Raw genomic sequence first — 15,398 nt, 5'->3', positions numbered from 1 at the left:
TACTCCTATCAATTTTTATCTTTCTTTCAAAATTAAAGCTGATAACATTTCCTACAAAATAGTTATTTGCATTTTTCTTGTAGGACCAACCATAAGCGAGTTATAAAGTTGGATATAAATAATATTTAACAAAAACTTGCTTAAAAATAAAATGTTTGAAATACTGAAATTAAACTAAATTAATTGTGTCTAACACTTTAGTAGAGAAAAAAGAAAAAGACATAAAAGTCACCAAAGTCTTCAGAATCGTTTTTAGTCGTCATATTAATAACAATAACATTAATAATAATAATACTAATAGTACTAAATCTGCTTATATGCAAGCGCTTTATTAAGGTAACAGTTTTTTGGTTTCTTGCTTATATCTCGAAAACAGTTACTCCTATGAATTTTTGTCTTTCTTTCAAAATTAAAGCTGATAAAATATTCTACAAAATAGTTATTTGCATTTTTCTTGTAGGACCAACCATAAGCGAGTTATAGAGTTGGATATAAACAATATTTAACAAAAATTTGCTTTAAAATAAAATGTTTGAAAAACTGAAATTAAACTAATTTAACTGTGTCTAACACTTTAGTAGAGAAAAAAGGAAAAGACATAAAAGTCACTAAAGGTTTCAGAGTTGTCTTTAGTTGTCATATTAATAACAATAACATTAATAATAATAATACTAATAGTACTAAATTTGCTTATATGCAAACGCTTAATTAAGGTAACAGTGTTTTGGTTTCTTGCTTATATCTCGAAAACAGTTACTCCTATTAATTTTTATCTTTTTACTAAAATTCAAGCTGATAAAATTTCCTACAAAATAGTTATTTGCATTTTTCATGTAGGACTAACCATAAGCGAGATATATGATTGAAAATAATTAATATTTAAAAAAAAAAGTGCTTTAACAGAAAATGTCTTGTGATTTAAAATACACTTAATTTATTGGGTCCAATACTTTATTAGAAGAAAAAGGAAGTGACATAAAAGTCACTGAAGTCTTCAGAGTCGTTTTTAAATGCTGCAGTTTCGTCTTCGTCTCAAACATTGAAAACCGAATTACATTTTTGTTCAGTAACAGTCACAGTTTTCTTATTGGTTTTTTGCTTATATCTCGAAAACAGTTACTCCTATCAATTTTCATCTTTTTTTCATAATTAAAGCTGATAAAATTTCCTACAAAATAGTTATTTGCATTTTTCTTGTAGGACCAACCATAAGCGAGTTATAGAGTTGGATATAAATAATATTTAACAAAAATTTGCTTTAAAATAAAATGTTTGAAAAACTGAAATTAAACTAATTTAATTGTGTCTAACACTTTAGTAGAGGAAAAAGAAGAAGACATAAAAGTCACTAAAGGTTTCAAAGTTGTCTTTAATCGTAATATTAATAACAATAACATTAATAATAATAATACTAATAGTACTAAATTTGCTTATATGCAAACGCTTAATTAAGGTAACAGTGTTTTGGTTTCTTGCTTATATCTCGAAAACAGTTACTCCTATCAATTTTTATCTTTTTACTAAAATTAAAGCTGATAAAATTTCCTACAAAATAGTTAATTGCATTTTTAATGTAGGACTAACCATAAGCGAGATATAAGTTTGAAAATAATTAAAATTTAAAAAAAAGTGCTTCAACAGAAAATGTCTTGTGATTTAAAATACACTTAATTTATTGGGTCCAATACTTTATTAGAAGAAAAAAGAGGTGACAGAAAGGTCACTGAAGTCTTTAGAGTCGTTTGTAAATGCTGCATTTTCGTCTTCGTCTCAAACATTGAAAACTGAATTACATTTTTGTTCAGTAACTGTTACAGTTTTCTTATTGGTTTTTTGCTTATATCTCGAAAACAGTTACTCCTATCAATTTTTATCTTTCTTTTAAAATTAAAGCTGATAAAGCTTCCTACAAAATAGTTGTTTGCATTTTTCTTGTAGGACCAACCATAAGCGAGTTATAGAGTTGGATATAAATAATATTTAACAAAAATTTGCTTTAAATAAAATGTTTGAAAAACCGAAATTAAACTAAATTAATTGAGTCTAACACTTTAGTAGAGAAAAAAGAAAAAGACATAAAAGTCACCAAAGTCTTCAGAATCGTTTTTAGTCGTCATATTAATAACAATAACATTAATAATAATAATACTAATAGTACTAAATCTGCTTATATGCAAGCGCTTTATTAAGGTAACAGTTTTTTGGTTTCTTGCTTATATCTCGAAAACAGTTACTCCTATCAATTTTTATCTTTTTTTCAAAATTAAAGCTGATAAAATTTCCTACAAAATAGTTATTTGCATTTTTCTTGTAGGACCAACCATAAGCGAGTTATAGAGTTGGATATAAATAATATTTAACAAAAATTTGCTTTAAAATAAAATGTTTGAAAAACTGAAATTAAACTAATTTAATTGTGTCTAACACTTTAGTAGAGGAAAAAGAAGAAGACATAAAAGTCACTAAAGGTTTCAAAGTTGTCTTTAATCGACATATTAATAACAATAACATTAATAATAATAATACTAATAGTACTAAATTTGCTTATATGTAAACGCTTAATTAAGGTAACAGTGTTTTGGTTTCTTGCTCATATCTCGAAAACGGTTACTCCTATCAATTTTTATCTTTTTACTAAAATTCAAGCTGATAAAATTTCCTACAAAATAATTATTTGCATTTTTTATGTAGGACTAACCATAAGCGAGATATAAGATTGAAAATAATTAATATTTAAAAAAGAAGTGCTTTAACAGAAAATGTCTTGTGATTTAAAATACACTTAATTTATTAGGTCCAATACTTTATTAGAAAAAAAGGAGGTGACATATAAGTCACTGAAGTCTTCAGAGTCGATTTTAAATGCTGCATTTTCGTCTTCGTCTCAAACATTGAACACTGAATTATATTTTTGTTCTGAAACGGTAACAGTTTTTACTTTGGTTTTTTGCTTATATCTCGAAAACAGTTACTCCTATCAATTTTTATCTTTCTTTCAAAATTAAAGCTGATAACATTTCCTACAAAATAGTTATTTGCATTTTTCTTGTAGGACCAACCATAAGCGAGTTATAAAGTTGGATATAAATAATATTTAACAAAAACTTGCTTAAAAATAAAATGTTTGAAATACTGAAATTAAACTAAATTAATTGTGTCTAACACTTTAGTAGAGAAAAAAGAAAATGACATAAAATTTACCAAAGTCTTCAAAATCGTTTTTAGTCGTCATATTAATAACAATAACATTAATAATAATAATACTAATAGTACTAAATCTGCTTATATGCAAGCGCTTTATTAAGGTAACAGTTTTTTGGTTTCTTGCTTATATCTCGAAAACAGTTACTCCTATGAATTTTTGTCTTTTTTTCAAAATTAAAGCTGATAAAATTTCCTACAAAATAGTTATTTGCATTTTTCTTGTAGGACCAACCATAAACGAGTTATAGAGTTGGATATAAATAATATTTAACAAAAATTTGCTTTAAAATAAAATGTTTGAAAAACTGAAATTAAACTAATTTAATTGTGTCTAACACTTTAGTAGAGGAAAAAGGAAAAGACATAAAAGTCACTAAAGGTTTCAGAGTTGTCTTTAGTTGTCATATTAATAACAATAACATTAATAATAATAATACTAATAGTACTAAATTTGCTTATATGCAAACGCTTAATTAAGGTAACAGTGTTTTGGTTTCTTGCTTATATCTCGAAAACAGTTACTCCTATCAATTTTTATCTTTTTACTAAAATTCAAGCTGATAAAATTTCCTACAAAATAGTTATTTGCATTTTTCTTGTAGGACCAACCATAAGCGAGTTATAGAGTTGGATATAAATAATATTTAACAAAAATTTGCTTTAAAATAAAATGTTTGAAAAACTGAAATTAAACTAATTTAATTGTGTCTAACACTTTAGTAGAGGAAAAAGAAAAAGACATAAAAGTCACTAAAGGTTTCAAAGTTGTCTTTAATCGTCATATTAATAACAATAACATTAATAATAATAATACTAATAGTACTAAATTTGCTTATATGCAAACGCTTAATTAAGGTAACAGTGTTTTGGTTTCTTGCTCATATCTCGAAAACAGTTACTCCTATCAATTTTTATTTTTTTACTAAAATTTAAGCTGATAAAATTTCCTACAAAATAGTTATTTGCATTTTTTATGTAGGACTAACCATAAGCGAGATATAAGATTGAAAATAATTAATATTTAAAAAAGAAGTGCTTTAACAGAAAATGTCTTGTGATTTAAAATACACTTAATTTATTAGGTCCAATACTTTATTAAAAAAAAAAGGGGGTGACATATAAGTCACTGAAGTCTTCAGAGTTGATTTTAAATGCTGCATTTTCGTCTTCGTCTCAAACATTGAAAACTGAATTACATTTTTGTTCTGAAACGGTAACAGTTTTTACTTTGGTTTTTTGCTTATATCTCGAAAACAGTTACTCCTATCATTTTTTATCTTTTTTTCAAAATTAAAGCTGATAACATTTCCTACAAAATAGTTATTTGCATTTTTCTTGTAGGACCAACCATAAGCGAGTTATAAAGTTGAATATAAATAATATTTAACAAAAACTTGCTTAAAAATAAAATGTTTGAAATACTGAAATTAAACTAAATTAATTGTGTCTAACACTTTAGTAGAGAAAAAAGAAAAAGACATAAAAGTCACCAAAGTCTTCAGAATCGTTTTTAGTCGTCATATTAATAACAATAACATTAATAATAATAATACTAATAGTACTAAATCTGCTTATATGCAAGCGCTTTATTAAGGTAACAGTTTATTGGTTTCTTGCTTATATCTCGAAAACAGTTACTCCTATGAATTTTTGTCTTTCTTTCAAAATTAAAGCTGATAAAATATTCTACAAAATAGTTATTTGCATTTTTCTTGTAGGACCAACCATAAGCGAGTTATAGAGTTGGATATAAATAATATTTAACAAAAATTTGCTTTAAAATAAAGTGTTTGAAAAACTGAAATTAAACTAATTTTACTGTTTCTAACACTTTAGTAGAGAAAAAACGAAAAGACATAAAAGTCACTAAAGGTTTCAGAGTTGTCTTTAGTTGTCATATTAATAACAATAACATTAATAATAATAATACTAATAGTTCTAAATTTGCTTATATGCAAACGCTTAATTAAGGTAACAGTGTTTTGGTTTCTTGCTTATATCTCGAAAACAGTTACTCCTATAAATTTTTATCTTTTTACTAAAATTCAAGCTGATAAAATTTCCTACAAAATAGTTATTTGCATTTTTCATGTAGGACTAACCATAAGCGAGATATATGATTGAAAATAATTAATATTTAAAAAAAAGTGCTTTAACAGAAAATGTCTTGTGATTTAAAATACACTTAATTTATTGGGTCCAATACTTTATTAGAAGAAAAAGGAAGTGACATAAAAGTCACTGAAGTCTTCAGAGTCGTTTTTAAATGCTGCAGTTTCGTCTTCGTCTCAAACATTGAAAACCGAATTACATTTTTGTTCAGTAACAGTCACAGTTTTCTTATTGGTTTTTTGCTTATATCTCGAAAACAGTTACTCCTATCAATTTTTATCTTTCTTTCAAAATTAAAGCTGATAAAATTTCCTACAAAATAATTATTTGCATTTTTCTTGTACGACCAACCATAAGCGAGTTATAGAGTTGGATATAAATAATATTTAACAAAAATTTGCTTTAAAATAAAATGTTTGAAAAACTGAAATTAAACTAATTTAATTGTGTCTAACACTTTAGTAGAGGAAAAAGAAGGAGACATAAAAGTCACTAAAGGTTTCAAAGTTGTCTTTAATCGTCATATTAATAACAATAACATTAATAATAATAATACTAATAGTACTAAATTTGCTAATATGCAAACGCTTAATTAAGGTAACAGTGTTTTGGTTTCTTGCTCATATCTCGAAAACAGTTACTCCTATCAACTTTTATCTTTTTACTAAAATTCAAGCTGATAAAATTTCCTACAAAATAATTATTTGCATTTTTTATGTAGGACTAACTATAAGCGAGATATAAGATTGAAAATAATTAATATTTAAAAAAGAAGTGCTTTAACAGAAAATGTCTTGTGATTTAAAATACACTTAATTTATTAGGTCCAATACTTTATTAGAAAAAAAGGGGGTGACATATAAGTCACTGAAGTCTTCAGAGTCGATTTTAAATGCTGCATTTTCGTCTTCGTCTCAAACATTGAAAACTGAATTAGATTTTTGTTCTGAAACGGTAACAGTTTTTACATTGGTTTTTTGCTTATATCTCGAAAACAGTTACTCCTATCAATTTTTATCTTTCTTTCAAAATTAAAGCTGATAACATTTCCTACAAAATAGTTATTTGCATTTTTCTTGTAGGACCAACCATAAGCGAGTTATAAAGTTGGATATAAATAATATTTAACAAAAACTTGCTTAAAAATAAAATGTTTGAAATACTGAAATTAAACTAAATTAATTGTGTCTAACACTTTAGTAGAGAAAAAAGAAAAAGACATAAAAGTCACCAAAGTCTTCAGAATCGTTTTTAGTCGTCATATTAATAACAATAACATTAATAATAATAATACTAATAGTACTAAATCTGCTTCTATGCAAGCGCTTTATTAAGGTAACAGTTTTTTGGTTTCTTGCTTATATCTCGAAAACAGTTACTCCTATGAATTTTTGTCTTTCTTTCAAAATTAAAGCTGATAAAATATTCTACAAAATAGTTATTTGCATTTTTCTTGTAGGACCAACCATAAGCGAGTTATAGAGTTGGATATAAATAATATTTAACAAAAATTTGCTTTAAAATAAAATGTTTGAAAAACTGAAATTAAACTAATTTAACTGTGTCTAACACTTTAGTAGAGATAAAAGGAAAAGACATAAAAGTCACTAAAGGTTTCAGAGTTTTCTTTAGTTGTCATATTAATAACAATAACATTAATAATAATAATACTAATAGTACTAAATTTGCTTATATGCAAACGCTTAATTAAGGTAACAGTGTTTTGGTTTCTTGCTTATATCTCGAAAACAGTTACTCCTATCAATTTTTATCTTTTTACTAAAATTCAAGCTGATAAAATTTCCTACAAAATAGTTATTTGCATTTTTTATGTAGGACTAACCATAGGCGATATAAGATTGAAAATAATTAATATTTAAAAAAGAAGTGCTTTAACAGAAAATGTCTTGTGATTTAAAATACACTTAATTTATTGGGTCCAATACTTTATTAGAAGAAAAAGGAAGTGACATAAAAGTCACTGAAGTCTTCAGAGTCGTTTTTAAATGTTGCAGTTTCGTCTTCGTCTCAAACATTGAAAACCGAATTACATTTTTGTTCAGTAACAGTCACAGTTTTCTTATTGGTTTTTTGCTTATATCTCGAAAACAGTTACTCCTATCAATTTTTATCTCTCTTTCAAAATTAAAGCTGATAAAATTTCCTACAAAATAGTTATTTGCATTTTTCTTGTAGGACCAACCATAAGCGAGTTATAGAGTTGGATATAAATAATATTTAACAAAAATTTGCTTTAAAATAAAATGTTTGAAAAACTGAAATTAAACTAATTTAATTGTGTCTAACACTTTAGTAGAGGAAAAAGAAGACGACATAAAAGTCACTAAAGGTTTCAAAGTTGTCTTTAATCATCATATTAATAACAATAACATTAATAATAATAATACTAATAGAACTAAATTTGCTTATATGCAAACGCTTAATTAAGGTAACAGTGTTTTGGTTTCTTGCTCATATCTCGAAAACAGTTACTCCTATCAATTTTTATCTTTTTACTAAAATTCAAGCTGATAAAATTTCCTACAAAATAGTTATTTGCATTTTTTATGTAGGACTAACCATAAGCGAGATATAAGATTGAAAATAATTAATATTTAAAAAAGAAGTGCTTTAACAGAAAATGTTTTGTGATTTAAAATACACTTAATTTATTAGGTCCAATACTTTATTAGAAAAAAAAGGGGGTGACATATAAGTCACTGAAGTCTTCAGAGTCGATTTTAAATGCTGCATTTTCGTCTTCGTCTCAAACATTGAAAACTAAATTACATTTTTGTTCTGAAACGGTAACAGTTTTTACTTTGGTTTTTTGCTTATATCTCGAAAACAGTTACTCCTATCAATTTTTATCTTTCTTTCAAAATTAAAGCTGATAACATTTCCTACAAAATAGTTATTTGCATTTTTCTTGTAGAACCAACCATAAGCGAGTTATAAAGTTGGATATAAATAATATTTAACAAAAACTTGCTTAAAAATAAAATGTTTGAAATACTGAAATTAAACTAAATTAATTGTGTCTAACACTTTAGTAGAGAAAAAAGAAAAAGACATAAAAGTCACCAAAGTCTTCAGAATCGTTTTTAGTCGTCATATTAATAACAATAACATTAATAATAATAATACTAACAGTATTAAATCTGCTTATATGCAAGCGCTTTATTAAGGTTACAGTTTTTTGGTTTCTTGCTTATATCTCAAAAACAGTTACTCCTATGAATTTTTGTCTTTCTTTCAAAATTAAAGCTGATAAAATATTCTACAAAATAGTTATTTGCATTTTTCTTGTAGGACCAACCATAAGCGAGTTATAGAGTTGGATATAAATAATATATAACAAAAATTTGCTTTAAAATAAAATGTTTGAAAAACTGAAATTAAACTAATTTAACTGTGTCTAACACTTTAGTAGAGGAAAAAGGAAAAGACATAAAAGTCACTAAAGGTTTCAGAGTTGTCTTTAGTTGTCATATTAATAACAATAACATTAATAATAATAATACTAATAGTACTAAATTTGCTTATATGCAAACGCCTAATTAAGGTAACAGTGTTTTGGTTTCTTGCTTATATCTCGAAAACAGTTACTCCTATCAATTTTTATCTTTTTACTAAAATTCAAGCTGATAAAATTTCCTACAAAATAGTTATTTGCATTTTTCATGTAGGACTAACCATAAGCGAGATATAAGTTTGAAAATAATTAATATTTAAAAAAAAGTGCTTTAACAGAAAATGTCTTGTGATTTAAAATACACTTAATTTAATAGGTCCAATACTTTATTAGAAAAAAAAGGGGGTGACATATAAGTCACTGAAGTCTTCAGAGTCGATTGTAAATGCTGCATTTTCGTCTTCGTCTCAAACATTGAAAACTGAATTACATTTTTGTTCTGAAACGGTAACAGTTTTCACTTTGGTTTTTTGCTTATATCTCGAAAACAATTACTCCTATCAGTTTTTATCTTTTTTTCAAAATAAAGCTGATAAAATTTCCTACAAAATAGTTATTTGCATTTTTCTTGTAGGACCAACCATCAGCGAGTTATAAAGTTGGATATAAATAACATTTAACAAAAACTTGCTTAAAAATTAAATGTTTGAAATACTGAAATTAAACAAAATTAATTGTGTCTAACACTTTAGTAGAGAAAAAAGAAAAAGACATAAAAGTTACCAAAGTCTTCAGAATCGTTTTTAGTCGTCATATTAATAACAACAACATTAATAATAATAATACTAATAGTACTAAATCTGCTTATATGCAAGCGCTTTATTAAGGTAACAGTTTTTTGGTTTCTTGCTTATATCTCAAAAACAGTTACTCCTATGAATTTTTGTCTTTCTTTCAAAATTAATGCTGATAAAATATTCTACAAAATAGTTATTTGCATTTTTCTTGTAGGACCAACCATAAGCGAGTTATAGAGTTGGATATAAATAATATTTAACACTACTAAAGTGTTAGACACAATTAATTTAGTTTAATTTCAGTATTTCAAACATTTAATTTTTAAGCAAGTTTTTGTTAAATATTATTTATATCCAACTTTATAACTCGCTTATGGTTGGTCCTACAAGAAAAATGCAAATAATTATTTTGTAGGAAATTTTATCAGCTTTATTTAAAAAAAAAATAAAAACTGATAGGAGTAATTGTTTTCGAGATATAAGCAAAAAACCAAAGTGAAAACTGTTACCGTTTCAGAACAAAAATGTAATTCAGTTTTCAATGTTTGAGACGAAGACGAAAATGCAGCATTTAAAATCGACTCTGAAGACTTCAGTGACTTATATGTCACCCTCTTTTTCTTCTAATAAAGTATTGGACCTAATAAATTAAGTGTATTTTAAATCACAAGACATTTTCTGTTAAAGCACTTTTTTTTTAAATATTAATTATTTTCAAACTTATATCTCGCTTATGGTTAGTCCTACATGAAAAATGCAAATAACTATTTTGTAGGAAATTTTATCAGCTTGAATTTTAGTAAAAAAATAAAAATTGATAGGAGTAACTGTTTTCGAGATATAAGCAAGAAACCAAAACACTGTTACCTTAATTAAGCGTTTGCATATAAGCAAATATAGTACTATTAGTATTATTATTATTAATGTTATTGTTATTAATATGACAACTAAAGACAACTCTGAAACCTTTAGTGACTTTTATGTCTTTTCCTTTTTCCTCTACTAAAGTGTTAGACACAGTTAAATTAGTTTAATTTCAGTTTTTCAAACATTTTATTTTAAAGCAAATTTTTGTTATATATTATTTATATCCAACTCTATAACTCGCTTATGGTTGGTCCTACAAGAAAAATGTAAATAACTATTTTGTAGAATATTTTATCAGCTTTAATTTTGAAAGAAAGACAAAAATTCATAGGAGTAACTGTTTTCGAGATATAAGCAAGAAACCAAAAAACTGTTACCTTAATAAAGCGCTTGCATATAAGCAGATTTAGTACTGTTAGTATTATTATTATTAATGTTATTGTTATTAATATGACGACTAAAAACGATTCTGAAGACTTTGGTGACTTTTATGTCTTTTTCTTTTTTCTCTACTAAAGTGTTAGACACAATTAATTTAGTTTAATTTCAGTATTTCAAACATTTTATTTTTAAGCAAGTTTTTGTTAAATATTATTTATATCCAACTTTATAACTCGCTTATGGTTGGTCCTACAAGAAAAATGCAAATAACTATTTTGTAGGAAATGTTATCAGCTTTAATTTTGAAAGAAAGATAAAAATTGATAGGAGTAACTGTTTTCGAGATATAAGCAAAAAACCAAAGTAAAAACTGTTACCGTTTCAGAACAAAAATGTAATTCAGTTTTCAATGTTTGAGACGAAGACGAAAATGCAGCATTTAAAATCGACTCTGAAGACTTCAGTGACTTATACGTCACCCCCTTTTTTTTCTAATAAAGTATTGGACCTAATAAATTAAGTGTATTTTAAATCACAAGACATTTTCTGTTAAAGCACTTCTTTTTTAAATATTAATTATTTTCAATCTTATATCTCGCTTATGGTTAGTCCTACATAAAAAATGCAAATATCTATTTTGTAGGAAATTTTATCAGCTTGAATTTTAGTAAAAAGATAAAAATTGATAGGAGTAACTGTTTTCGAGATATGAGCAAGAAACCAAAACACTGTTACCTTAATTAAGCGTTTGCATATATGCAAATTTAGTACTATTAGTATTATTATTATTAATGTTATTGTTATTAATATGACGATTAATGACAACTTTGAAACCTTTAGTAACTTTTATGTCTTCTTCTTTTTCCTCTACTAAAGTGTTAGACACAATTAAATTAGTTTAATTTCAGTTTTTCAAACATTTTATTTTAAAGCAAATTTTTGTTAAATATTATTTATATCCAACTCTATAACTCGCTTATGGTTGGTCCTACAAGAAAAATGCAAATAACTATTTTGTAGGAAATTTTATCAACTTTAATTTTGAAAGAAAGATAAAAATTGATAGGAGTAACTGTTTTCGAGATATAAGCAAAAAACCAATAAGAAAACTGTGACTGTTACTGAACAAAAATGTAATTCGGTTTTCAATGTTTGAGACGAAGACGAAACTGCAGCATTTAAAAACGACTCTGAAGACTTCAGTGACTTTTATGTCACTTCCTTTTTCTTCTAATAAAGTATTGGACGCAATAAATTAAGTGTATTTTAAATCACAAGACATTTTCTGTTAAAGCACTTTTTTTTTAAATATTAATTATTTTCAAACTTATATCTCGCTTATAGTTAGTCCTACATGAAAAATGCAAATAATTATTTTGTAGGAAATTTTATCAGCTTTAATTTTAGTGAAAAGATAAAAATTGATAGGAGTAACTGTTTTCGAGATATAAGCAAGAAACCAAAAAACTGTTACCTTAATTAAGGGCTTGCATATAAGCAAATTTAGTACTAAAAACAACTCTGAAGACTTTGGTGACTTTTATGTCTTCTTCATTTTCCTCTACTAAAGTGTTAGACACAATTAATTTAGTTTAATTTCGGTTTTTCAAACATTTTATTTTAAAGCAAATTTTTGTTAAAGATTATTTATATCCAACTCTATAACTCGCTTACGGTTGGTCCTACAAAAAAAATGCGAATAACTATTTTGTAGAAAATTTTATCAGCTTTAATTTTGAAAGAAAGATAAAAATTGATAGGAGTAACTGTTTTCGAGATATAAGCAAAAAACCAATAAGAAAACTGTAACTGTTACTGAACAAAAATGTAATTCAGTTTTCAATGTTCGACTCTGAAGACTTCAGTGACTTTTATGTCTCCTCCTTTTTTTTTCTAATAAAGTATTGGACCCATTAAATTAAGTGTATTTTAAATCACAAGACATTTTCTGTTAAAGCACTTCTTTTTAAATATTAATTATTTTCAAACTTATATCTCGCTTATGGTTAGTCCTACAAGAAAAATGCAAATTAGTATTTTGTAGGAAATTTTATCAGCTTTAGTTTTAGTAAAAAGATAAAAATTGATAGGAGTAACTGTTTTCGAGATATAAGCAAGAAACCAAAAAACTGTTACCTTAATTAAGCGCTTGCATATAAGCAAATTTAATAATATTAGTATTATTAATATTAATGTTATTGTTATTAATATGACGACTAAAAACGACTCTCAAGACTTTGGTGACTTTTATGTCTTCTCGTTTTTCCTCTACTAAAGTGTTAGTCTTAATTTAGTTTAATTTCGGTTTTTCAAACATTTTATTTTAAAGCAAATTTTTGTTAAAGATTATTTATATCCAACTCTATAACTCGCTTATGGTTGGTCCTACAAAAAAATGCAAATAACTATTTTGTAGGAAATTTTATCACCTTTAATTTTGGTGAAAAAATAAAAATTGATAGGAGTAACTGTTTTCGAGAAATAAGCAAAAAACAAAAAAACTGTTACCTTAATTAAGCGTTTGCATATAAGCAAATTTAGTACTATTAGTATTATTATTATTAATGTTATTGTTATTAATATGACGACTAAAGACGACTCTGAAACATTTAGTGACTTTTATGTCTTCTCCTTTTTCCTCTACTAAAGTGTTAGACACAATTAATTTAGTTTAATTCCGGTTTTTCAAGCATTTTATTTTAAAGCAAATTTTTGTTAAATATTATTTATATCCAACTCTATAACTCGTTTATGCTTGGTCCTACAAGAAAAATGTGAATAACTATTTTGTTGGAAATTTTATCAGCTTTAATTTTGAAAGAAAGATAAAATTTGATAGGAGGAACTGTTTTCGAGATATAAGCAAAAAACCAATAGGAAAACTGTAACTGTTACTGAACAAAAATGAAATTCAGTTTTCAATGTTTGAGATTTAGACAAAAATGCAGCATTTAAAAACGACTCTGAAGACTTCAGTGACTTTTATGTCACCTCCTTTTTCTTCTAATAAAGTATTGGACCCAACAAATTAAGTGTATTTTAAATCACAAGACATTTTCTGTTAAAACACTTTTTTTTAATTATTAATTATTTTCAAACTTACATCTCGCTTATGGTTAGTTCTACATGAAAAATGCAAATAACTATTTTGTAGAAAATTTTATCACCTTTAATTTTGGTGAAAAAATAAAAATTGATAGGAGTAACTGTTTTCGAGAAATAAGCAAAAAACAAAAAAACTGTTACCTTAATTAAGCGCTTGCATATGAGCAAATTTAGTACTACTAGTATTGTTATTATAAATGTTATTGTTATTAATATGACGACTAAAGACAACTCTAAGACTTTAGTGACTTTTATGTCTCCTCCTTTTTCCTCTACTAAAGTGTTAGACGCAATTAATTTAGTTTAATTTCAGTTTTTCAAACATTTTATTTTAAAGCAAATTTTTGTTAAAGATTATTTATATCCAACTCTATAACTCGCTTATGGTTGGTCCTACAAAAAAATGCAAATAACTATTTTGTAGGAAATTTTATCACCTTTAATTTTGGTGAAAAAATTAAAATTGATAGGAGTAACTGTTTTCGAGAAATAAGCAAAAAACAAAAAAACTGTTACCTTAATTAAGCGTTTGCATATAAGCAAATTTAGTACTATTAGTATTATTATTATTAATGTTATTGTTATTAATATGACGACTAAAGACGACTCTGAAACATTTAGTGACTTTTATGTCTTCTCCTTTTTCCTCTACTAAAGTGTTAGACACAATTAATTTAGTTTAATTCCGGTTTTTCAAGCATTTTATTTTAAAGCAAATTTTTGTTAAATATTATTTATATCCAACTCTATAACTCGTTTATGCTTGGTCCTACAAGAAAAATGTGAATAACTATTTTGTTGGAAATTTTATCAGCTTTAATTTTGAAAGAAAGATAAAATTTGATAGGAGGAACTGTTTTCGAGATATAAGCAAAAAACCAATAAGAAAACTGTAACTGTTACTGAACAAAAATGAAATTCAGTTTTCAATGTTTGAGATTTAGACAAAAATGCAGCATTTAAAAACGACTCTGAAGACTTCAGTGACTTTTATGTCACCTCCTTTTTCTTCTAATAAAGTATTGGACCCAATAAATTAAGTGTATTTTAAATCACAAGACATTTTCTGTTAAAACACTTTTTTTTAATTATTAATTATTTTCAAACTTACATCTCGCTTATGGTTAGTTCTACATGAAAAATGCAAATAACTATTTTGTAGAAAATTTTATCACCTTTAATTTTGGTGAAAAAATAAAAATTGATAGGAGTAACTGTTTTCGAGAAATAAGCAAAAAACAAAAAAACTGTTACCTTAATTAAGCGCTTGCATATGAGCAAATTTAGTACTACTAGTATTGTTATTATAAATGTTATTGTTATTAATATGACGACTAAAGACAACTCTAAGACTTTAGTGACTTTTATGTCTCCTCCTTTTTCCTCTACTAAAGTGTTAGACGCAATTAATTTAGTTTAATTTCAGTTTTTCAAACATTTTATTTTAAAGCAAATTTTTGTTAAATATTAAAAACTATAAAATGGCTTAGATTGCCTAAAAACACAGATCACACATA

Source organism: Tribolium castaneum, chromosome 3 (assembly GCF_031307605.1).
Source record: "Tribolium castaneum strain GA2 chromosome 3, icTriCast1.1, whole genome shotgun sequence".
NCBI lineage: Eukaryota > Metazoa > Arthropoda > Insecta > Coleoptera > Tenebrionidae > Tribolium > Tribolium castaneum.
This window is presented reverse-complemented; position numbering follows the sequence as displayed.